Here is a 25,269-nt window from a genome sequence, read left to right on the forward strand (position 1 = left end):
TACACAGCCCCCCTATCTTAAAAAGAAGGAGAAAAAGCAATCAAAAGCCAAGCAACTCGCCGGTGGCCCTGCCCCCTTTCTCTATCACGCTACAAATGCGCCTCCTGGCAAGCTGCTGGTTGGGGGTTGAAGTCCCCCTGGATTTGAAGGTTCTTGGGGGCCAACAAGCCCTCCTGTTACCTCCAGTAAGTCCCACACAGCTGGATTGCTGAGAGGTGTTTGGAGGCCGCATGCCCCGTTAATCATTAGCCAGGCTCTGGGGGTTGGGGTTCCCGGGGTCAGAATCGGCCCAGGGAAGGGGGCCGTGCACTAGGGCACCCATCCTTAGTTGGCCAGGCTCGGGATGGGGACTATGGGACTGAGATAGACCCGGGGAGGGTGGGCACATACCCCCTTCCTCCTTTACTAATTGGCTGGATGTGGTCTCCAGGGCCTAAATCGGCTGGGAAGGAGAGCTGCGTGCCCCCTCTTACTTTAATCATTGGCAGGGCAGGGCCAAATTCAGCCCAGGGAGGGGGGTCACATGCCCCCTTCTTCTTTAATAATTGGTCGGGCCTTGGGGGATGGGGTCCACTCGAGGCCGATATCAGCCCTGGGGAGGGGGCTGCATCACTGCCTCCCCATTTGCAAAAGGTCCCTGGGGCCGAAATCGGCCCCCTTCCTGTTTACAAAATGCCCGGGCCTGTGGGGACTGTGGGCCCCCTCCCCCATAATTACAGTAGTGGGCTCCAGGGATTGGAGTCCCTGGGGCCATAAGCAAGCTGGGAAGGGGGGCCACATGCCCGCTCCTCTAAAAAGAAATACACTGGGCCTCGGTGGATGGGGCCTCCTGAGTCCAAATTCAGCCTAGGGAGGGGGTCAAGTGCCTCCCTCAAAATAAGCTGAGCCCCAGGGAGGGGGGGGGGGGTTCTGCATGCCCCCCTCCCCAGTTGGCTGCCCTTTGGGGTTGATCACAGGCCCTGCGGCTCGTGAAGTTGGCTGCATGTGGGGGTGACCCAGGGCCAGGTCCTGTGGCCAGCAGGGGCAGTTGTATTAACGTATTGTAATTAAATATTACTTTACGTTAAAGAAAACCTAGAAATTTACTGAAAAAACTAAAGATTACAGGGACGTTATAGTTAGGAAATAGCATTAAAAACCGTAAAAATTCACTGGAAAAAACAACGGTTATAGGGATGTTATAGATAGGAAATAGAACTAGAAAAAACCTTAGGAATTCTCTAAAAAACAAAGGTTACAGGGACTTAGTTAGGTTTATTTTTTACACGCACAAAAAACATAGAAATTCCACGCGTTGCAGCAAAGATCCATGAGCCACACCAATCGTGAGTGTAAAATTGTTTATTCAGGCAGATAAACAGAGGCGTTTTGACCACAGCTGTGGTCTTGATCACACATGGATATATATATAAATTAAATCTGGGCCTATATTCCTATAGTTATCTCTCACGGCATGCAGAAATGATCTTGGAAGCATTCCAAGAGCAAGAAATAGTGGGCAATTATTATTAAGATGACGATGACCCTAGCAGATGGAAGATTCAAAGAGAGTGCCAGGCTAGCCGCAGAAGGCCGGCAGGGAGTCTTAACTTCGAAGGAATGAGTCTAGTGTTTCAGATTTCAGGAATATTGCTAATTGCAAAGCATGCTCAATTCCCCTTTGTCATACATCTTTGGATGATGAGTTTCTTGCCCACGTTCCAGCTTTAGTTTGTGACATTGACCCTTGCTTTCCTGTTACCCACTTCATGTAACCCATGCACAAGTATGCACAAGTATGCTGATGTACACTTAGGCTTTACAATACGGAATGCTGTAAATACTACCAGTCAAACAATGGTTTATGTCAGAAGAAACTGCAATAGGTCAGGTTTACAGACCCAATTGATAGTTGTTGGGGAGACCACGTGGCCCTATTGAGAACAGTGTACACCTACAATGGACTACTCACTTGCAGAGCAAATGCATTAGTGTAGGAGCAGGCTTGATGTACAAGCCACTGTTTTGCGAAGTTAAACAGTGGCTTATACCTTACATTTTGACCTGTATCCTACGCAGAGGAGTCCCTCTTACAAACCAAACGCCAGCCATGATTGTGATGCTTTGCATTGCTGACCTTCTCCTCGTGCTATGAGCTTTTAATACAATTTACCAGTTTCCTGATTTTCTAGGCAGGATATCAAATCATTCCACTTGCCTGTTATAGAATGCTCCCAGACTATCAATGCCTATCTCGGGTTTGTTTCACACAACTGGAATGAAACAGAGAAGGGCATAGAAAAAAATAATTCATTTACTGCCTTTAGTTGTCTTGGACTCTGCTGAGTGTTGAGTTCCAAAATGAGTGGTAGCTAGTCTTCAATTCTTTGATTCTAAACCTCAAACTCAAGTCTTTATGAATGATTCACTCTTCTCTTTCTGTCTCCAAAGATGCTGACTGTCTTCCTTAGGTGGAAACAGAAGGAAAAGAAAGCATGCACAGGAGTTTAGGGAGAGGAATGTAACACCCCTCTAAGTGGGTCACAAAGGAAACCCTTGTTGTGCCCACCAAATGATCCATCTAATAGGAAATGACATCTCATTGGAAATGTGCATGTGTCTTCTTAATGGACACATACGATTACTCGTTGCCTTAAGCACACAAGGAGGCTCTGGGCCCAATAGAGTCTAGCTTCCTTAGCACTCCAAGTGCCACCAAAGAACTATATTGATGGCAGTCATTACTCATGGGCAAGGAGATGCTACATAATCACAATACCCCATTATAAACTCCTTGCTCTACATCACATGGATATTAGGAGGGTCTTCTCATTGAGATCCAAGCTACCTTACCATTTAGCTGCAGCAAAGCCGACCCATCAATGTGAAACACAGTTGTAGTGTACTGAGGGCAATTAGGGTGGTTAGGTTTCAGGTTTCCACCACGTCAGCAGCCTTGAAAGAAAAAACAATAAAGGATATGTTGACTAACACATAGCTCATGTGTCACTGTCCCACCCTCATTTGTTGCAACACTACCACAGATCCCACCTGCCGAGGTCTACCGATAGGCTTCAAGCACCGCCAGACCATATGTTGAATGTTTTATTTTTGGTACTGCTTATTGTATTCCTGCTCTTTCTTTACTTAGCTAGGTCATCATATTGCTAGGGTTCCCTTTAGACTCGGATCACCTGATTGTTATGAATAGCCTTCTCAGTGTACCTAGGTCTCCTGAGTGCTATGGCTGGTCACCTGACCACTAGATTTTTCCTTCCTACTTACACTTACTCTAGAGGCCAACCACCTCCTACAATTCAATCAGGCAGGTTTTCGGGTGCACCACAGTACAAAACTAGTGATGCTGGCAGTACTAGATGGACTGAGATTACGGGCCGACGCTAAGGACCCCTGAGCCCTGATCCTTTTAGACTTGTCTGCGGCGTTCGACACCGTAAACCACAAGCTGCTCCTGTCGCGGCTGTCTAATTTTGGGGTGCAGGGCATAGCCTTGACATGGCTTACATCATTTCTGAAAGATCGCTCTCAAAGAGTGCAGCTGGGGGATGTGGTGTCTAGGCCGGGCACTCTTCCATGTGGAGTCCCACAGGGATCGGCATTGTCCCCCTTCATGTTCAATGCATACCTCCAACCCCTGATAGCCGCACTCAACCAGCTGGAGTGCCAAATATACAACTACGCAGATGACACCCAGATCATCATACAGATCGACAACTCCACATCTGCCCACTACAGAGTGCAGAACATCCTTAAACTCACAATTAACTGGATGTCGGCCAACAGCCTCAAAATCAATCCAGATAAGACTGAGATACTGGCCATCACCACTGACACCAACCCTTGGAATAGCCTCTTCTGGCCACCAGAGTTGGGCAAATACCCCGAGCCTGCCCCGGCAGTTAAAAGCCTGGGCATCAAGATCGATAACAAACTAACTATGGCCCTACAGGTTTGTACAACAGTAGGGGTCTGCTCAAGCATTTTAAGGCAGTTGCGGAAACTGGCCCCTCTCCTCTCTTTCGAAACCCTTAAATGAGTGGTAGTTGCACTGATTATATCCAGATTGGACTACGGAATCTCGCTCTACCTCGGACTCCCAGGCTACCAATTGTCTAGACTCCAGATCATTATGAACGACGCGGCCCATCTAGTGTTCAAGGTTCCGCGTCGCACTCATGCCTCCCCCCTCCTGCGCCAACTTCACTGGCTTCCCATCAGGCAAAGGATAAAATTCAAGGGCCTCTGCATTGCTCACAAAGCCGTGTACGGCAAGGCTCCGGAATAAATCAAAAAGGGCTTAACCAACTATGCCCCAACGAGAGCACTCCGATCTTCGGAAGCCAGGATGTTAGTCTGCCCCCGCTCTCGCCTGGTATCCCTTGGAGGCAGAGCTCTCTCTACCATCATCCCACAGATCTGGAACAAACTCCCTGACAACCTCCGAAAGGAACACTCCACGCTTCCTTTCAGGAAATCACTCAAAACCATTCTCTTCAAGGAAGCCTGGGTCACACAGTAAAGTACTGCCTCCCTACCAGTAATCCAAAGCAGGTTCCTCTCTCCCAGCGCTCAGAGACCGTTGGTGATAATGCGCCATATAAATGCAAATTACAAATTACAAATTACACAGAACCTTTAGGATGCTGAAGTAAATGGTGACAGTTATGGCCTGGAAGGGCTTAGGACCAGGAAATTGGCCTTGCTAAGAGCAGATCTAGCTGTGCTTAGCCAGTCCTGAGCAGACGCTCAATCATGCCAGTTCCAACCCAGTACCTACACATGGCTAGGGACTCTTAGCTCCTGGGAAGCCATCCAGAGAAAACCAGCTTCGCTCCACAGGTCAAAACAATCACACCCGAAGATAACCCTCAGCTGCACTAGCAAGTTGATAAGCCACGTTAGGGTTTGACCTACACTCACAGATAGGGTGGGAATAACTGCTCCTGGGTCACCCTAGAACATGGGTACTCACAAACTTTCTCTCAAGGGCCAAATTTACAGTGTGGTTTGTGTCCGAGGGCCGCAACGGTGGGGGCAGGGTCAGTGGGGGAGGGGGCGGGGCTAGAGAAACAAAAAAAACTGTGACCATGAGGTTGAACACAGGTCCCTGCAGCGGACGCCTTCATCCACTGAGCTATCAGACCCGGTGTGTGTGTGTGTGTGTGTGTGTGTGTGTGTGTATATATATATATATATATATATATATATATCTGCCTCCCTCCCACCATCCCTCTATCGTCCTCTCTCCCTCCCTGTCTCCCTCTGTCTCACTCGCTCTGACTGTCTCACTCCCTCTCCCTCTCTCCCTCTCCTTCCCTCTCCCTCCCTCTCCTTCCTTCTCCCTCCCTCTCCCTCACTCTCCCTCACTTTCCTTTCCTCTCCGTTCCTCTCCTTCCTTCCCTCCCTCACCCTCACTCTCTTTCCCTGACCCTCACTCCCCTTCCCCTCTTCCCCCTCTCACTCCCTCCCTCACTCCCCTTCCCTCACTCCCCTTCTCTCACTCCCTTTCCTCACTCCCCTTCCCTCACTCCCTCCCTCACTCCCCTTTCCTCACTCCCCTTTCCTCTCTCCCTCACTCCCCTCCTCACTCCCCTTCCCTCTCTCCCCTTCCCTCACTCCCTCCCTCACCTTCCCTCCCTCACCTTCCCTTCCTCACTCCCTCCCTCCCTCCCTCACCTTCCCTCACTCCCCTTCCCTCACTCCCCTTCCCTCATGCCCCTTCCCTCACTCCTTCCCTTATTCCCTTCCCTCACTCCCTCCCTCACTCCCCATCCCTCACTCACTCCTTCCCCTTCCTTCACTCCCCTTCCCTCACTCCCCTTCCCTCACTCCCCTTCCCTCACCCCTTCCCTCACCCCTTCCCTCACTCCCCTTACCTCACTCCCCTTCCCTCTCTCCCCTTCCCTCACTCCCTCCCTCACCTTCCCTCCCTCACCTTCCCTTCCTCACTCCCTCCCTCCCTCCCTCACCTTCCCTCACTCCCCTTCCCTCACCCCCCTTCCCTCATGCCCCTTCCCTCATGCCCCTTCCCTTATTCCCTTCCCTCACTCCCTCCCTCACTCCCCATCCCTCACTCACTCCTTCCCCTTCCCTCACTCCCCTTCCCTCACTCCCCTTCCCTCACTCCCCTTCCCTCACCCCTTCCCTCACTCCCCTTACCTCACTCCCCTTCCCTCTCTCCCCTTCCCTCACTCCCTCCCTCACCTTCCCTCCCTCACCTTCCCTTCCTCACTCCCTCCCTCCCTCCCTCACCTTCCCTCACTCCCCTTTCCTTACTCCCCTTTCCTCACTCCCTCCCTCACGTCACGCCCTTCCCTCACTCCCTTCCCTTCCCTCACTCCCCTTCCCTCACTCCCCTTCCCTCACCCCTTCCCTCACTCCCCTTACCTCACTCCCCTTCCCTCTCTCCCCTTCCCTCACTCCCTCCCTCACCTTCCCTCCCTCACCTTCCCTTCCTCACTCCCTCCCTCCCTCCCTCACCTTCCCTCACTCCCCTTTCCTTACTCCCCTTTCCTCACTCCCTCCCTCACGTCACGCCCTTCCCTCACTCCCTTCCCTTCCCTCACTCCCCTTCCCTCACTCCCTTCCCTCACTCCGTCTCCCTCCCTCTGTCGCCCTCCTCCCTCTGTCTGTCTCCATGTCTCGATCTCCCTTTCCCTCCCTCTCCCTCTGTCTCTGTCCCTCTACCTCCCTCTGTCATCTCACCCTGCCTGTTTGTCACCGGGCTGAGACAGCGTCCCCAGCGCACACAGACACACAGCCCCACTCGAGCACTTCACACGTCTTTAAAAAGACCATTTGAATGTGAATGGGGCTTTGTTCACCTTTTAGGGCCCCTGCAGCCCCACTCTGGCCTCCTGGAATGAATCACCCCGCAGCACAGAGCAGCAGAGTCTCTCAGAGTGTCTCTGAAAACGGCAGTGTTTGCAGACACTCTTGGAATTATTTTTTTTTAAACATGGGTACGATGTTTCATGGTCCGCGGGCCGCCACGGAAGGCTTGCCGGGCCGCTGCCGGCCCGCGGGCCGTACTATGAGTACCCGTGCCCTAGAAGGTGGGGGTATCCTTTCCTAAGATTACCTTATTGCCTCCCAAAAGGCTAGGTATGGCTCTTCCTGGGACAGCCCAAGAGTACTTTGCAGGTAGGTATTGTATCTCCTAGGTACAACCTAGAGCCATTCTTCAGGAGAGGATAGTAGTTACTCCTGTGGTATTGCTCACAGCCATTCTAGTAGGTGGAGATATCCTCTCCTGAATATAATGCACAGCCTGCCACTGAATAGCTCTCAACCTCCATGGTAATTCCAAGATAGAGCTCACAGCTTATATGTGGCAGTAGCAATTGCTTTCTAGGGGGATTTCCTCTGTGCAGTTTATATCCAGTCTAGAAAGTAGGGATAGGTAATCTGAGACTACTTTTACATGCTCCCTACTAAGTGGCCATAGCTGCTGCTTGTTATAGCCCACGACCACTGCAGGTGGTGACATTCGTTCCTAGGTACATGTTGAAGCCTCTCTACAGGATGGATATAGCAATTACCCCCACAACTTATCAAACAGTAGGTGAGGATACATTCTTTGGAGTATAACTCCTCCAAGCTACTATACGACATGGACCATCGCCCCTACATATAGCTCACATCCATGTTAGAAGGTGTGAATTGTTTCTCCTGGACATAGCCTACAACCACGGAGCCGTGGACGGGACAGTTTGGACAGGGAGAACATCCTGATTAATTGCTAATAAGCACATGATCCCTCCGTTTTCAGACTCATGGTGCCATTCAACTAATGGTAGCAAGTCCTCATTGCATGTACTTATAAATAGGATTAAAACAAATAGGCACACTTAGTCTATCGCTTGCACTAATTAGACATATAGTATTGGTAATTTAAGGCCATTACACTTCCTGACATGAGTAAGGTGGGGATCTGTGCACCCCGTCCTGAAGAAGGAGGCTTTGCTTCAAAACGTGTTGACGCCCATGAGAGGTATTGTACAAAAATACCTCCACCACACCCCTTTTAACAATACCAGCACGGAGGCCCAATAAAAACTTTTTTAGACCTCACATGCCAGGTATTTTATAAAATTCACGCACTAACTCACTCCTGACCCCACCACTCACTGATTATTTGATACCCTCAAGCACCACACATAGTATTTACATCAGTGCTCCCGTGAAGTCGCTGGTTAGTAGCACGCCGCATTCCGTAGAGGGATGCAAAGACCCCTATGATGAAGCATGACACCAAGGGTCCTTTTGGTGTGTAAGGGGTATTTAAAGAACTCAGTGTGCTCCCCACCATTGTAGGGACCATACCAATCACATTTCTGTGGATTCCTCTTGTTTATTTATATTGTGGCCGGGGAGACCGAATCCACTATTCTCTCCAATCCCCTTTTGTTAAATTTAACATAGCCTACAACCACCACACAAGGCAGGAAAGGTGCTCCTATGGTTAGCCCACAGATACTCTAGTAGGTGGAATATTCGCTACTGGACATAGTCCACAGATTTATTAGTAGATAAGGATAGTCACCCCTGGCTTAATCGTTAGCCATTTGACAGGTTGGGACGGAAAAGCCATCTCCAGGTTCGACTCAGCTTAGATCAACAGGGAGAAGACCACAACCCAGACCTTGCCTCATTTACCAGAAGTAAGAACTACAATCATGCAAAACTATAAAAGCCACTAGACATTAATGAAGCTAAATGCATCCCTCTGCCAGATCCACAAGACATATCAATGGCTTAGAAAAATCTCAGCCACCAAACCAGAGGTAAGATCAATCACTTCAGGATTCCTACCCCATTCTGTTCCAGATTAATACGCCAACACTCAGAGGTCCTGTCGCTGAATATAAACCATGCATGCTTGTAGGAAGCTGGCTCTTTATATAGTGGACCAAAACGAGGTACCCTGTGTAGAGTGTCCAGGCAAACCTCAATTGGCTGACAGAGACAAAAATGATAACCCAAATACTCTCTTTTGTGGTAGTGTTCGAGAGCAGTTAGGCTTATCAGAGAGTAGTGCTAAGCATTTATTGCACACACATAGAGAGTAAGTGAGACACACACTCAATAAAGAAATCAAACACCAATTCATAAAAATAACACAGATTGTTATATGAATTTAGATATCAATATCATTGGAATCAGGTAAGTACTTTTTGAGTTATGAATCTTTATGCGTTTCAAAAGTTGACAGTGCAATTTCTACAACTGTAATGCTATCCTATGGGGAAAACATACTGCATTCGGACACTTGTCTGCAACTTACAGGACCCTTCTCCTGGACTTAAGGTGAGTAGGGGGCAACACCAACAGGTCTCCTTGGGTGGCAGTGGGATGGCCGGGTGCAGAGGTGTGTTTCAGCGTCGGGTGCCCTGTACACCTCAATGGGGAACAACCTGGTCAGAAAGAGGCTACAAGCTCGGACTGGGGTTGGCCAGTGTGGGTGAACCCACAGGGGGACTCTGGCCTTGGAATGCTCAGGCACGTAGGGCCACTACCGGTCCACTGCTTGCTGCTGGGCTAGGGAGCAGTGACGTCTTAAGGCGCATGGACCGTGCTGCATGAGGCACTCGTGGTTGAGGAAGCCTGCACAAATAGGCTGCAGGCGGCGACTTGGGTCCCGTCTAGGCAAAGCCAAAGGTAGGCCTAGCCTTTGAGGGTCTTAGGACCCCGCTGGCACCGTCACCTCCCTCCAGGCTATGGTGTCGGGTGGCAGCAGTCTGCTGATCACTCTTTGTCTTTGATTCTGCAGGAAGAGCAAACAGGACAGTTGGCCACTCTCAGTGTGGATCCAACTGTCACTGAAGTCCCTCGACGTGCATGTATGCTTTCCTTGACGTTGGTGTCCAGACTGGACACAAGCCTTGGTTGCTGCAAGGGTCCGGTACCCCTCGTAATCGTACGGTGCACCTCTGGTCGGTCCCAGCGTCCCCACAATTGTTATGTTATGTTATGTTAAATTGTTTTATATAGCGCATGGCTACCCCAGCAACGGGGCGTCCCAGCGCTCACGGACATGTGTGACATGGCAGCAGTGTATAGAGAGAGAAAGTGATAACAGCATCCGCTGCTTGGGCTAATCAAATGGAAGAAAATAGCCAGGTTTTAATTAGTTTGCGGAAAAGCTGATGATTCGTGGTGGACCGTGCTTGAAGTGGAATAGAGTTCCAAAGTAATGGAGCCTTATGTTTGAATGAGCGTCCACCCGCTCTGCTCCTGCGAACCCTAGTGGTGCAGGCAAGATGGAGATATGCAGAGCGGAGAGCACGCATCGGGGTATAGAAAGTGCACAGTCCCTGCCATATTTGAGGACCATGTCCGTGGAGAATTTTGTGAGCCACACAGAGGGTTTTAAATTGAATTCTCTGTTTCACTGGTAGCCAATGCATAGTATTTACATCAAAAAACTCCTTTCTCATTCAATGAAGAGAGCAAGGTTTTACGATCGTGAGGCATTAGTCCAAAATGTAACAAAAGACAAGAGATCCTTGAACAAAGTTGTGTTTGTAAGTAAATTCTCCAATATAAGTAATCAGATCAAAAATGTGGTGAACAAGCATTGGCACATTTTAAATCATGAGGAAGAATTAGCCCTAGAAAAACCACTGTTCGCATTTAAGAAGAACAAAAATTTGCGTGATCTATTAGTCCATACATACAAAGATGAGTCTGTGGATAACCAAAGGACAATAGATGGCACAAAGGTGATTGGAACAACTAGATGTGGTATGTGTAACATCTGTGCTCAATGTATTGTAGGGTCAGAAATTGTATGTAATACCATGACAGTGAAATGTAAGACCCATAATAACTGTAGAAGCAAAAATGTAATTTATTTATTAAGGTGTCCGTGCGGCCTCTCCTATGTAGGAGAGACAGGAAGAGAGGCACGTACGAGGTTTCAGGAACATAAATCGGCCATTAAGACAAAAAAGATCACTGCTCCGATTGTGGCCCATTTTTTGGAGAAAGGACACAGAGAATCAGAATTTAGCTGGTTTATTTTGGAAAAAATAAAAATAGGCAAAAGAGGTGGTAATATTGTTTCCAGAAGGAAAGAGAGAGAACAATGGTATATCTCCTATCTCGACACGGTTAGAAGGGGCCTTAATTCGAGAGAAGAATGGGACCGTATCATTGGAGCGGTTTAACCATGCTTTGTCTTGATTTTTTGATCCAAAAGATTCTTAATTCGATGAATTGTAATTTTGTTAATTACCTTCATTATGACTGTCCCCGCTGAGTCTTGTCCTATTTGATCTTTTGAGAGTAGAATAGAACATATTTTTGTATATAGGAGATTGGGATTTAACTAGTAAATTTTGTGATACAGCTCTGAGTATGGTGTAATACAACTATTAAAGAAGTATGTTGGACATTCATATATGCCCGTACTTAGAATGATTATCAACCTAAAATAGGCTTGACTCATCTTTTTACTGAATATGAGCCATGAACATAATTAATAAATATCGTGGCACTTTTTATCAAGTATTTGAAAAAATAAAAAAATATATATACTTTAAGATCGGTTGATATCATCGTTAGTGTGGTATTTCTACACAATAGACACAAGTGACGATATTGAGTGCGGGCTTTGAGTGCCCTATCTTGCTTCTAAGTAAAACAAGCAATGTCAGCTCTATCTCTATTAGATAGTCCGTTGTTGATATTCACTATATATCGTGTAAAAACCGGGAGGTTTTCGTCTGGGAGGAAGTGAGTATCTTTATTTGTGCTCTCGTCTCGGTAGTCCGTCATTTATATTTATTAAATTTGGACACGTGACAGGAACTCCGTTAACATCCTTTGGACTGGGAGAGTATTTAAACTGGCGCCGTATACAACATTGTTGTTTGCCGTTTTGAGCATTATACTCCAACACGCGGGACGCTTTAAGCAAATGAATTAAAAGGTAAGGAAAGGATGGCTGTTTGTTAGTCGGTACGCTACGCATTTATGTAACTGGTTTCTAATACGAGTCGCGTCTGTCTTCTTGCCTCCTAGGGAATGCACGTAGCTAGAACCTCGTGCGACCTATGATTCCCGTAACGTGGGACCGTATATTATTAAGTAAGCCATTTTCTCTTCTATTAGTAGAGTATTTGACGTTCACATAAGTATAGATTAGGAGTAAAATATGAACTCTTTCTTTTCCCTTTACCAGCGGATTTCTGACTTCTGAATCTACGGATTGTGTATGTTAATGAACACACTTTTACCGCGTGTTTGGTTTATACTATCCCTGATTTATGTAAGTATAAAAAGGGTGGAAATAGCTAGAGCTGCTTATATATTTTTACCTTTGGCAGCTCATAATAGTGCCTTTTTGTCCATAGATTACAGTTGTTATTCATGGAGTTCAGAAAGTATCTTGCTGTGCCCTCCAACAAAATTATTATAGCGAGTAAGTAGGAGGTGTGCGTTTTTATTTTGTGGCAAGCATGAATCTTGTTGCCTCTTTCTCAGGGTGAAAACATGTTGTTTGGGTATAACTTATGAGAGCAAACTTAGATTTGAGTGCACTTTGTAATCTTATGCAACAAGTACCTGAAGAGAGTGAAACAATCTCTAGTGACTTGATCATTATGTAAGACATTAACAATATGCCGCACTGAGGTCAATGCTAATATAGATATAACCACAGCCTGACTAGAATTTAATGTTTACGCCGCATGGGGTATTAGGCTCTATAATCTGATCACTAGCTTCATTCACTAAAAAACATCGGGCTCTGCTAATATTAAACTAGATGTTTATTTATCGTACATAGGACGATTCTGTTTTTAAACGTTGAGAAGATAATTCGCTGGACGAATACCTTCTACAAGTGAGAAGGAGGCAGAGTACCCCTTATCATATACTGAGCGATTTTTATCGGTTGAGGTAGGTGATATATCATGTCTTTCACAATAACCACCTCTTTGGTCCAAAATAGACTGTAATGGCCCTATTGTGTCCTTATTGATAATACCAACATAGAGCAACACTGCTGGCTCTGTGAATATAGCACTGTGCATAATCAATATAGCATGTACTAGATATAATTAACACGAGGAAGATAACCATGTGATCAAACGAAATGAAGTAAATGGTTCATGATTTGGATTTGTTTATGTATATACATATAATATGATGCTGCTATTCAATGTTTGGTCTGTCTAGTGTAACCTGGAAGCAATGTTAAATATATGTATAGGGATGTAGAAATGTGTATACATTATGTTTTTTTAATAAGGTGATGTGGTGTTATTATGAACAACTAAGATTGGTTTTATTTGAATTTTCAGAACCATTGGGAAACATTTATTACAATTGTCCTGATGAAGGCGGTCAGACATTAAATATACCGCCGAAACGCGTCGATGCTTAAGGAGCAAAACTGGAATAAGAAATTAAGGAAAATTCTAAATAAGTGTTTTGTTGGAATTCAGTCCTTCTCCGTAGCTCCTTTTAATTGGAATGTTGATTTGATTTATTATATAATGTTCCGTCTTGTATGTGTTTCCCATTTTTTAACAAAATATAATGTATGTCAATAAATTGTTTAAGTTTTAGTTTTATTTTTATTAGAGTCTTTTACTTCTATTAACATTTTTAATTGTTTATATTGCTTCCTTGTTATAATTTGATATTGGTGAGTCTATGTGTGTGTTTGTAAGAACCTGTGTGTCTACGGTAATTCGCCCAAAGGGAATTATATTTTGACTTGTGTCAATTGTGGAACCCTATCCCTTTGGTTTCGGGGTGCCTCTCTCTTTTATTAGAGATTCTATGCACGGTCCGTGAGGACTGGAGAGTTTTTTGTTGCCTGTGAGTGAAAATATTAATACAGGAGAGATATTTATCTTCAATGGATCAAATTAAAACCTTTGGGTTTAATGAAGACCAACTACATCGAATTATAAGTACTAAAAGTGGAAATAGAATCACAGTTGCTTCTGGTAATGGGGAAAACTGGGGCAAACTAGTGAATTTAAAGAAAAAGCTTATTCGAACTGAAGCCCATGCAGACTTTTTAGTCGAGTATGTGACATCTGGAACTATTCCCATTGGGCTACAGGTTCGTAATGAACCGGGTGTCTTCACAGAAAACAGAAAGTTTCTTGAAACTTGGGCACTAATCTCGAATAGATGTAGTAGAGATTGGATGCTCTTAATTATCGAAACAGCCCAAGGTTTAATAATCCTTGAAAAAGAGGAAATTGATAAATTAGAAACAGAACTTAAAAACTGTCCGGCTCTCGAAGAAGCTAAAAAGAAACTGGCCGATATCAATAGAGATGTCGAGGGATACAGTACATATTTGCTCAATAAAAAAACTAACAAACTGAAAAGAGATATTGAGCAATATGCAGAGGAGTGGGTTTATCCCTTTCTAAAAGAAAACTACTTCCATAACAAATACAATGGGAGCTGGGAGCGACCGGCCAATAGGCAAATATACTCCAGAGGGGGTAATAAGCAGGTTACTTTTTCTAATTCATCATGTTCTAGCTCTGAAGAGGGATGTATTGATCCTGGAAGAAATGGGTCTGATCAGGGTTTTTTTTAGAACCGCGCCCGAGGAGGGGTCAGAACTACAATGGAAATCGAGGACAGGGCCACTTCAATCGAGGCAGGCAACAACGTTTCAATCAGGGACATCCCCAACAGAGCTACATTCAGGGACCCCCTCAACAGAACTACCAACAGGGACCTCCTCAGCAGAATTACAACCAGGGACCTCCTCAACAGGATTACCTAAGTACCCGGAGCAAGAGATACTGGAAACCAGCAAATTACCAGTAATCAATCTATCCTGTAAAGATCTCAGTGATGTAGAGATAGGTATCCTTAGTAGAGGTTTTAGCTTTGTTCCCTCGACCCACCTAGACAAATTTCAGTTAGAGAAGGATCTGCGTTCCTTTTTTAGGAAAATTAGACTTAAAAGATTCTTTGAGAATAGGGAAAGCAGAGACCGGATTAATATTTCCGGGCTAAAACCCAAGTCTAATTTTACACCAACTTTGAGTATGGTCAATAAAAATATAGAAGCATTTGAGACCGCCGTAGAGAGTGGTATCCATAAATTGCTGGAAAAGGATAAAAAATGTCATTCCTACAATATTTCTAAAAAAGAGAGAGAAGCCTTAAATAGATTAAAGGAAGATGGATCCCTTACTATCAAGCCAGCTGACAAGGGCGGTGGGGTAGTTGTCTTCGACACGGGTGACTATGAGCAGAGGATGCTCAGATTGCTTGATGTTGGGGAACACTATGCCCGTACCACTGAAATGAGCCTTAAGAGAGTGGCAAAAGAATGTTTAGAATTATTGACAGAGGCTAAGGAGGCAGGTTTTATCTGTGAAGATGAATTTCGTTTTATGAATAATTTGGAACCAAAAACACCAGCCATTTATGGCTTACCCAAAGTTCACAAGGACAGAATAGACCCACCTATGCGACCTATTGTGAGTAGTATCGACTCACTTCTAGAACCGGTCAGCAAGTATGTTGATCATTTTTTGAGACCCCTTGTGTGCAGCCTAAAATCATATGTGCGAGATTCAGCACACATTATATCTATGGTTGAGGGTATCCCGTTCTGTGAAGAGACTCAGTGTCTGGTTACACTGGGCATTGAGTCTCTTTATACGAACATTCCACAGATGGATACTATAGAGGTGATAGATGAATTGCTATCAGGCCAAGATTTGGGTGGTGCAAATAGGGAGTTTATAGTCAACTGTGTGAGACTCATCCTCACCAACAATGTGTTTTTATTTAAGAATGAATACTTCAGGCAACTAAAGGGGACCAGCATGGGGGCTACCTGTGCCCCTAGTCTGGCCTGTTTATATGTTGGCAATTTTGAGGCCAAACACATTGATAACGAAATGGCGCCTTTCTTCGAAAATGTAGCGGGCTGGTACCGCTACATTGACGACATTTTCTTTATCTGGGAAGGCTCCATGGACCTTCTTGATGAGTTCCTTCTTTGGATCAACCTGGGAGATCCAAATCTTAGGTTCACATCAACATACAGTACTATAAAAGTTGACTTCCTAGATATATGTATCAAAAATTGCAGTGGAGTCTTGGCAGTCGAATTGTTCACTAAACCAATGGCAAAAAACACACTGTTACATTTTTCCAGTTTTCACCCGAAATCACAAAGGGAGAGTATCCCTTTCAGTCAGTTTCTCCGCCTTCGGAGAAACTGCTCTGATATTAATGATTACTACAAACATGCGGAAACCCTCAAAACAAAATTCAAAGACAGGGGGTACCCAAAAAAACTCCTTTCTCATTCAATGAAGAGAGTGAGGTTTTACGATCGTGAGGCATTAGTCCAAAATGTAACAAAAGACAAGAGATCCTTGAACAAAGTTGTGTTTGTAAGTAAATTCTCCAATATAAGTAATCAGATCAAAAATGTGGTGAACAAGCATTGGCACATTTTAAATCATGAGGAAGAATTAGCCCTAGAAAAACCACTGTTCGCATTTAAGAAGAACAAAAATTTGCGTGATCTATTAGTCCATACATACAAAGATGAGTCTGTGGATAACCAAAGGACAATAGATGGCACAAAGGTGATTGGAACAACTAGATGTGGTATGTGTAATATCTGTGCTCAATGTATTGTAGGGTCAGAAATTGTATGTAATACCATGACAGTGAAATGTAAGACCCATAATAACTGTAGAAGCAAAAATGTAATTTATTTATTAAGGTGTCCGTGCGGCCTCTCCTATGTAGGAGAGACAGGAAGAGAGGCACGTACGAGGTTTCAGGAACATAAATCGGCCATTAAGACAAAAAAGATCACTGCTCCGATTGTGGCCCATTTTTTGGAGAAAGGACACAGAGAATCAGAATTTAGCTGGTTTATTTTGGAAAAAATAAAAATAGGCAAAAGAGGTGGTAATATTGTTTCCAGAAGGAAAGAGAGAGAACAATGGTATATCTCCTATCTCGACACGGTTAGAAGGGGCCTTAATTCAAGAGAAGAATGGGACCGTATCATTGGAGCGGTTTAACCATGCTTTGTCTTGATTTTTTGATCCAAAAGATTCTTGATTCGATGAATTGTAATTTGTTAATTACCTTCATTATGACTGTCCCCGCTGAGTCTTGTCCTATTTGGTCTTTTGAGAGTAGAATAGAACATATTTTTGTATATAGGAGATTGGGATTTAACTAGTAAATGTTGTGATACAGCTCTGAGTATGTTGTAATACAACTACTAAAGAAGTATGTTGGACATTCATATATGCCCGTACTTAGAATGATTAACAACCTAAAATAGGCTTGACTCCTCTTTTTACTGAATATGAGCCATGAACATAATTAATAAATATCGTGGCACTTTTATCAAGTATTTGAAAAAATAAAAAAATATATATACTTTAAGATCGGTTGATATCATCGTTAGTGTGGTATTTCTACACAATAGACACAAGTGACGATATTGGGTGCGGGCTTTGAGTGCCCTATCTTGCTTCTAAGTAAAACAAGCAATGTCAGCTCTATCTCTATTAGATAGTCCGTTGTTGATATTCACTATATATCGTGTAAAAACCGGGAGGTTTTCGTCTGGGAGGAAGTGAGTATCTTTATTTGTGCTCTCGTCTCGGTAGTCCGTCATTTATATTTATTAAATTTGGACACGTGACAGGAACTCCGTTAACATCCTTTGGACTGGGAGAGTATTTAAACTGGCGCCGTATACAACATTGTTGTTTGCCGTTTTGAGCATTATACTCCAACACGCGGCACGCTTTAAGCAAATGAATTAAAAGGTAAGGAAAGGATGGCTGTTTGTTAGTCGGTACGCTACGCATTTATGTAACTGGTTTCTAATACGAGTCGCGTCTGTCTTCTTGCCTCCTAGGGAATGCACGTAGCTAGAACCTCGTGTGACCTATGATTCCCGTAACGTGGGACCGTATATTATTAAGTAAGCCATTTTCTCTTCTATTAGTAGAGTATTTGACGTTCACATAAGTATAGATTAGGAGTAAAATATGAACTCTTTCTTTTCCCTTTACCAGCGGATTTCTGACTTCTGAATCTACGGATTGTGTATGTTAATGAACACACTTTTACCGCGTGTTTGGTTTATACTATCCCTGATTTATGTAAGTATAAAAAGGGTGGAAATAGCTAGAGCTGCTTATATATTTTTACCTTTGGCAGCTCATAATAGTGCCTTTTTGTCCATAGATTACAGTTGTTATTCATGGAGTTCAGAAAGTATCTTGCTGTGCCCTCCAACAAAATTATTATAGCGAGTAAGTAGGAGGTGTGCGTTTTTATTTTGTGGCAAGCATGAATCTTGTTGCCTCTTTCTCAGGGTGAAAACATGTTGTTTGGGTATAACTTATGAGAGCAAACTTAGATTTGAGTGCACTTTGTAATCTTATGCAACAAGTACCTGAAGAGAGTGAAACAATCTCTAGTGACTTGATCATTATGTAAGACATTAACAATATGCCGCACTGAGGTCAATGCTAATATAGATATAACACACAAAGGTTTGGGAGGTGCACAGCAAAGTTACTCGGGGGGTTCTTGCAAAAGTTGTTGCAATTTTAGGGTGCTCTCACCGGGTGGTGTTGTCCGTCTTCACACCACTAGATACTACTGAAGTTGTGTTTGCGGGAACCGCAGGTACATCCCCAATGAGGCACACCGAAGAATGATCACACAAAAGTGCTTCGTTTCTTTCTAGAATTTTTCACGTTTTATTTTCTTAAGAATTACTTCATTTGAGAGTTGTTTGTAGTTTACTGATATTTAAAGCATATCAAAAGACAACATCATTATGCATCCGAACTGTGATATCCTATGCATTTCGGGCTGATGGGCCCTTGGTCACGGATAAGCTGAGGAGGAAGAGTAAAGAAAGACGAGTGTAAGGGATGAAGCTAAAGCATATAGCGTGAATGGTATGTACAAAGTGCTCATAGTGCGATTAAAAAAGACGGATAATATGTTGTGGATGACGTGAAAAAATAGTAACCAAAAGTGATAAAGAACAGATGAAGAAACATAGTTAACTCGTAACTAAAATACGGCAATTCCTGCTGATGGGAAACATGTGGGTCTAGAACAAAAACTTTAACTTTAAAGCCGACGTGGGCGTGCTCCGTACACAAACGGTTGCGTGATGGTTTAAAGCTTGCAGAATAGCGCGTTAGCATGCACTTACTTCAGAATGAAGAACATAACGGCGTATAAACGCGTGCTCACTCGACTTAGCGGCCGGTTGTCTAATGTGTCAGGAAATGAAGTGAGTAGATATATGCTTAGAGACTTAAACATAGAAAGTAAAAGCGGACTAACGTGTAGTAGTGAAGTTGAAAAAGTGTGGCAGCCATTTTGGAATGGTGAAGTTATCGTGAGAATCGAAACAAGGTACATACAATGTGTAAGCGGTATCAGAATATACATGATAGCATAATAAACACTATGTACAAAATTATAAAAAACAACTTAATTCAGTACGATCGTTAAGCCCGTTCGGCTTAAGAGTCTGTAGCAAGTAAATCCATTCAAGTTCTCTCCTAAGTAGGAATTTGGAGTTGTCAGTTCCTTCTTTTTTCAACACCGTTTCAAGAATGATGAATTTCATTTGAGCGATGGTATGATTAGCCTCAATGAAATGCATAGCAATATTGGATTTTTCAGATCTTAGTCTAATGTTAGACTTGTGTTCATTGAGTCGAACTTTCATTTTCCGTTCTGTCTTGCCAATGTACAGTTTGCCACACGGGCATTTCAATGCGTAGATTACATTGGCAGTATCACATGTTGCATCCACCTTCAGTTTTACATCGTGACCTTTCATAGGGTGCTGTATAGTGTTTCCTTTGATGGCACTGTTGCAGTGACTGCAGTTGCGGCATGGTTGGGTGCCTCGATGTTGTTTGGATGGCTCACTAGATTTGGTTAGGATTTCTTTCAAGTTGTTGCTTCTGGTGTGAGCGAAGATTGGCATATGACGACTCAGAGAAAGACAGAATCTACGCGCTGATAGAGGAAGACGTAAGCCCGACCACAACTTCTAGAAACAAGGAACAATGTGTGAGACAGTTAATCTACTTGTCGAAAAGACATATCAACCAGAAGCTCCATGCGAGCATTTTACTGCGGTATCACCGGGCACTCAGGATCCCACGTGGTCTTCGCATTGCACTAAAACCTTCACTGTGTAAAAACTCCAAAAGCTTCCTCGAGAAATGGAATGGAATACTTAATAAGTGCAGCTTAGATCTAATATTGTTAATTGTTGAGGAACTAGCAGGCATCCTTAAAGAAATGGAGACCGAAATGAAAGAATTGCAAGAAGAAGTAAAAAATCTACTCACAAACGAGGAACTAACATCCATGCTTGAAGACACTAAAACTATTTTGGACAAATATCAGAAGGAAATATTAGAGCGTAAAGTCAGAAAATTCCGACGCGACACGCTGGATTACAAGCTGGATGAAGTTTACTCTTGGGCCGATATTTATGCCCAAAAACGTCGCAACAAACCATCAACCATGAACACCGACACCTCATCATCCGACTCAGATTCGACAAGGATTCCACCAAAACGTCCCCAACCATCCAGGCAACCGACTAACAGAGAACAAGCTAGCACATCGAGTGCCAACCAACCTCAAGATTTAACCACACCAACACAGTCTTTTTTAGAGGTAAGCCAAGCTCCTCCCGACGACCCAGGCGGAGCAAAAACAAAAGACAGAGACATCAGTCCACCAGCCACCAGAAGCACAATAGCCAAAAAGAAACAAGTCTCATAATTAACATCTCGAAGACGGAAATCAGTGACTACCAAATGAAATTATTGGAGAAAGGTACTTCTTTCATCCCAACCACTTCCACTAACCTTTTGGAACTTGAAGTAAGCACATTTAAATTTACCCGTAAACTTAGACTCAGACATTTTTTCGACAATGTCCTACCTCCTGTAACTACCACAAAAGAGGATGAACTCAAAGGACTACGACCACCAAGTACATACCTACCACCGACCAGCCACAAATGTATAGACTTGTTCGAAACTTTAGTCCGCCAGGATCTCTCAAAGATCAACTTTAAGACACCAAGGAAGACCCAGAACTTAACCACTAAAGACCGCGATACTTTGAAAGCATTGGCCAATAATCCCCAGATCAACATCACCAAAGCGGACAAAGGGGGCGCATTAGTCATTTTGGACAGTGAAATGTATCAGAACAAACTTAAAGAGCACATAGAAGACACCTCCATCTATTTGGAGTTGGACTGTAACCCTACAAATGAGTACCAAGATTTACTCAAAGACATCGTGCTGAAAGCATTCCAAAACGGAATCATCGAAGAACGCACTAAAAAATATCTGTTGATTGATTGTCCTAAAAGTCCCACAATACACATGAGCCCTAAAATCCACAAAAATCTGATGGATCCACCGTTCAGGCCTATAGTATCCACCAAAAAATCTATTCATGAGAGAACTGGCAAATTTATCGACAAATATTTACAACCGTTAGTGATCCAATCCCACAGCTACATCAAGGACACAACTGACTTCTTGTTGAAACTTTCCAAAATTCCGAACCTTCAAAATGAATCTTATATACTATGCACAGCTGATGTGAGTTCATTGTATACCTCTATACCGCACCTTGGAGGAATTGAAGCTATTGAACATACATTACTAAACAGTGAAATTGACGTGAAACTCCAAACATTTCTAATTGAATTAATGATGTTTACCCTTTACCATTCTTACTTCAAAGTACATGATCGCTGGTTTCTACAACTCTCTGGGATGGCCATGGGTAATTGTGCTGCCCCGTCATACGCAAATACATACATGGAAAATTTCGAAAAGAACTACATATACACCAACTTGAATTTCCAGAAACATGCCAAACTGTACGCACGTTATATTGATGACCTTTTCTTTTTATGGTCAGGTACCAAGGAAACTCTACATGACCTAATGACTGAGATTAATGTTAAAGATCCACGCATCAAACTGACATGGCTCATCAGCGATACAGATATCGCATTTCTGGATGTACATATAAAAAACACTTCACAAGGATTGGTCACCGACCTTTATAGGAAAAGTACTGATCGAAACAATGCTTTACACTATTCTAGTTTTCATCAAGGCTCCCTTAAAAAACACCTCCCATTCTCCCAGATGCTACGCGTCAAACGCATAGTGTCTAACGAACAGCTGGTAGAAGAACGTATCACAGAAATGGAAAACAGATTTCTTGAACGAGGATATCCCCACAACATCTTGAAACAAGCACGTGATCGTGTCACCACCATCTCTAGAAGTGACAGTATGACTAAGTCTCAAAAGGATTCAAAACAACGCATGGTGCTCGTGTCCAAGTATTCAACAGCTAGTTGCAAGTTTAAAAAGATTATCTGCAAACATTGGCCTGTGTTAAAAAATGAACCCGACTTCATGGGTATTTTTGAGCAACCTCCAATCTTCGCTCACACCAGAAGCAACAACTTGAAAGAAATCCTAACCAAATCTAGTGAGCCATCCAAACAACATCGAGGCACCCAACCATGCCGCAACTGCAGTCACTGCAACAGTGCCATCAAAGGAAACACTATACAGCACCCTATGAAAGGTCACGATGTAAAACTGAAGGTGGATGCAACATGTGATACTGCCAATGTAATCTACGCATTGAAATGCCCGTGTGGCAAACTGTACATTGGCAAGACAGAACGGAAAATGAAAGTTCGACTCAATGAACACAAGTCTAACATTAGACTAAGATCTGAAAAATCCAATATTGCTATGCATTTCATTGAGGCTAATCATACCATCGCTCAAATGAAATTCATCATTCTTGAAACGGTGTTGAAAAAAGAAGGAACTGACAACTCCAAATTCCTACTTAGGAGAGAACTTGAATGGATTTACTTGCTACAGACTCTTAAGCCGAACGGGCTTAACGATCGTACTGAATTAAGTTGTTTTGTATAATTTTGTACAGTGTTTATTATGCTATCATGTATATTCTGATACCGCTTACACATTGTATGTACCTTGTTTCGATTCTCACGATAACTTCACCATTCCAAAATGGCTGCCACACTTTTTCAACTTCACTACTACACGTTAGTCCGCTTTTACTTTCTATGTTTAAGTCTCTAAGCATATATCTACTCACTTCATTTCCTGACACATTAGACAACCGGCCGCTAAGTCGAGTGAGCACGCGTTTATACGCCGTTATGTTCTTCATCCTGAAGTAAGTGCATGCTAACGCGCTATTCTGCAAGCTTTAAACCATCACGCAACCGTTTGTGTACGGAGCACGCCCACGTCGGCTTTAAAGTTAAAGTTTTTGTTCTAGACCCACATGTTTCCCATCAGCAGGAATTGCCGTATTTTAGTTACGAGTTAACTATGTTTCTTCATCTGTTCTTTATCACTTTTGGTTACTATTTTTTCACGTCATCCACAACATATTATCCGTCTTTTTTAATCGCACTATGAGCACTTTGTACATACCATTCACGCTATATGCTTTAGCTTCATCCCTTACACTCGTCTTTCTTTACTCTTCCTCCTCAGCTTATCCGTGACCAAGGGCCCATCAGCCCGAAATGCATAGGATATCACAGTTCGGATGCATAATGATGTTGTCTTTTGATATGCTTTAAATATCAGTAAACTACAAACAACTCTCAAATGAAGTAATTCTTAAGAAAATAAAACGTGAAAAATTCTAGAAAGAAACAAAGCACTTTTGTGTGATCATTCTTCGGTGTGCCTCATTGGGGATGTACCTGCGGTTCCCGCAAACACAACTTCAGTAGAATATAGATATAACCACAGCCTGACTAGAATTTAATGTTTACGCCGCATGGGGTATTAGGCTCTATAATCTGATCACTAGCTTCATTCACTAAAAACATCGGGCTCTGCTAATATTAAACTAGATGTTTATTTATCGTACATAGGACGATTCTGTTTTTAAACGTTGAGAAGATAATTCGCTGGACGAATATCTCCTACAAGTGAGAAGGAGGCAGAGTACCCCTTATCATATACTGAGCGATTTTTATCGGTTGAGGTAGGTGATATATCATGTCTGTCACAATAACCACCTCTTTGGTCCAAAATAGACTGTAATGGCCCTATTGTGTCCTTATTGATAATACCAACATAGAGCAACACTGCTGGCTCTGTGAATATAGCACTGTGCATAATCAATATAGCATGTACTAGATATAATTAACACGAGGAAGATAACCATGTGATCAAACGAAATTAAGTAAATGGTTCATGATTTGGATTTGTTTATGTATATACATATAATATGATGCTGCTATTAAATGTTTGGTCTGTCTAGTGTAACCTGGAAGCAATGTTAAATATATGTATAGGGATGTAGAAATGTGTATACATTATGTTTTTTTAATAAGGTGATGTGGTGTTATTATGAACAACTAAGATTGGTTTTATTTGAATTTTCAGAACCATTGGGAAACATTTATTACAATTGTCCTGATGAAGGCGGTCAGACATTAAATATACCGCCGAAACGCGTCGATGCTTAAGGAGCAAAACTGGAATAAGAAATTAAGGAAAATTCTAAATAAGTGTTGTGTTGGAATTTAGTCCTTCTCCGTAGCTCCTTTTAATTGGAATGTTGATTTGATTTATTATATAATGTTCCGTCTTGTATGTGTTTCCCATTTTTTAACAAAATATAATGTATGTCAATAAATTGTTTAAGTTTTAGTTTTATTTTTATTAGAGTGTTTTACTTCTATTAACATTTTTAATTGTTTATATTGCTTCCTTGTTATAATTTGATATTGGTGAGTCTATGTGTGTGTTTGTAAGAACCTGTGTGTCTACGGTAATTCGCCCAAAGGGAATTATATTTTGACTTGAGCCAATGCAGTCGGACAAGAGCCTGTGAAGCAAAGCAATATTTCGGCTGGGCAAGCAGAGTGCGGGCCGCAGCATTCTGAGCCCTCTGAAGTCTTTTTGTGACCGTCAGGTTGGAGCCTAGCAGAAGAACGTTAAAATAGTCCAGATGTGAGAGGACCGTGGACTGAACTATTATCTGCCGGGTCGAAGGCTCAAAGAATCCTAAGATGGGCCTGAGGGAGCGAAGACGCCCATAATAGGTGCCCACCACTCGTTTTGCATGGGAGTCTAAAGCTAGATCATTGTCCAGCAGAACCCCCAGATTTTTTACTTCCTGCTT

At 43.2% G+C, this 25,269-nt stretch overlaps 1 protein-coding gene and 1 long non-coding RNA gene across 3 annotated transcripts in view; both read left to right on the top strand.

The window, feature by feature from the left end:
• Positions 1-25,269, top strand: part of LOC144762323 (uncharacterized) — a 220,927-nt gene that overhangs the window by 55,957 nt on the left and 139,701 nt on the right. The window lies entirely within an intron of this gene.
• LOC144762326 (uncharacterized) lies at positions 23,797-24,794 on the top strand. The gene is made up of 2 exons (XR_013596078.1): positions 23,797-24,123; positions 24,528-24,794. It is a non-coding gene; the product is annotated as an uncharacterized LOC144762326 (long non-coding RNA).

Source organism: Lissotriton helveticus, chromosome 6, assembly GCF_964261635.1.
Source record: "Lissotriton helveticus chromosome 6, aLisHel1.1, whole genome shotgun sequence".
Lineage (NCBI taxonomy): Eukaryota > Metazoa > Chordata > Amphibia > Caudata > Salamandridae > Lissotriton > Lissotriton helveticus.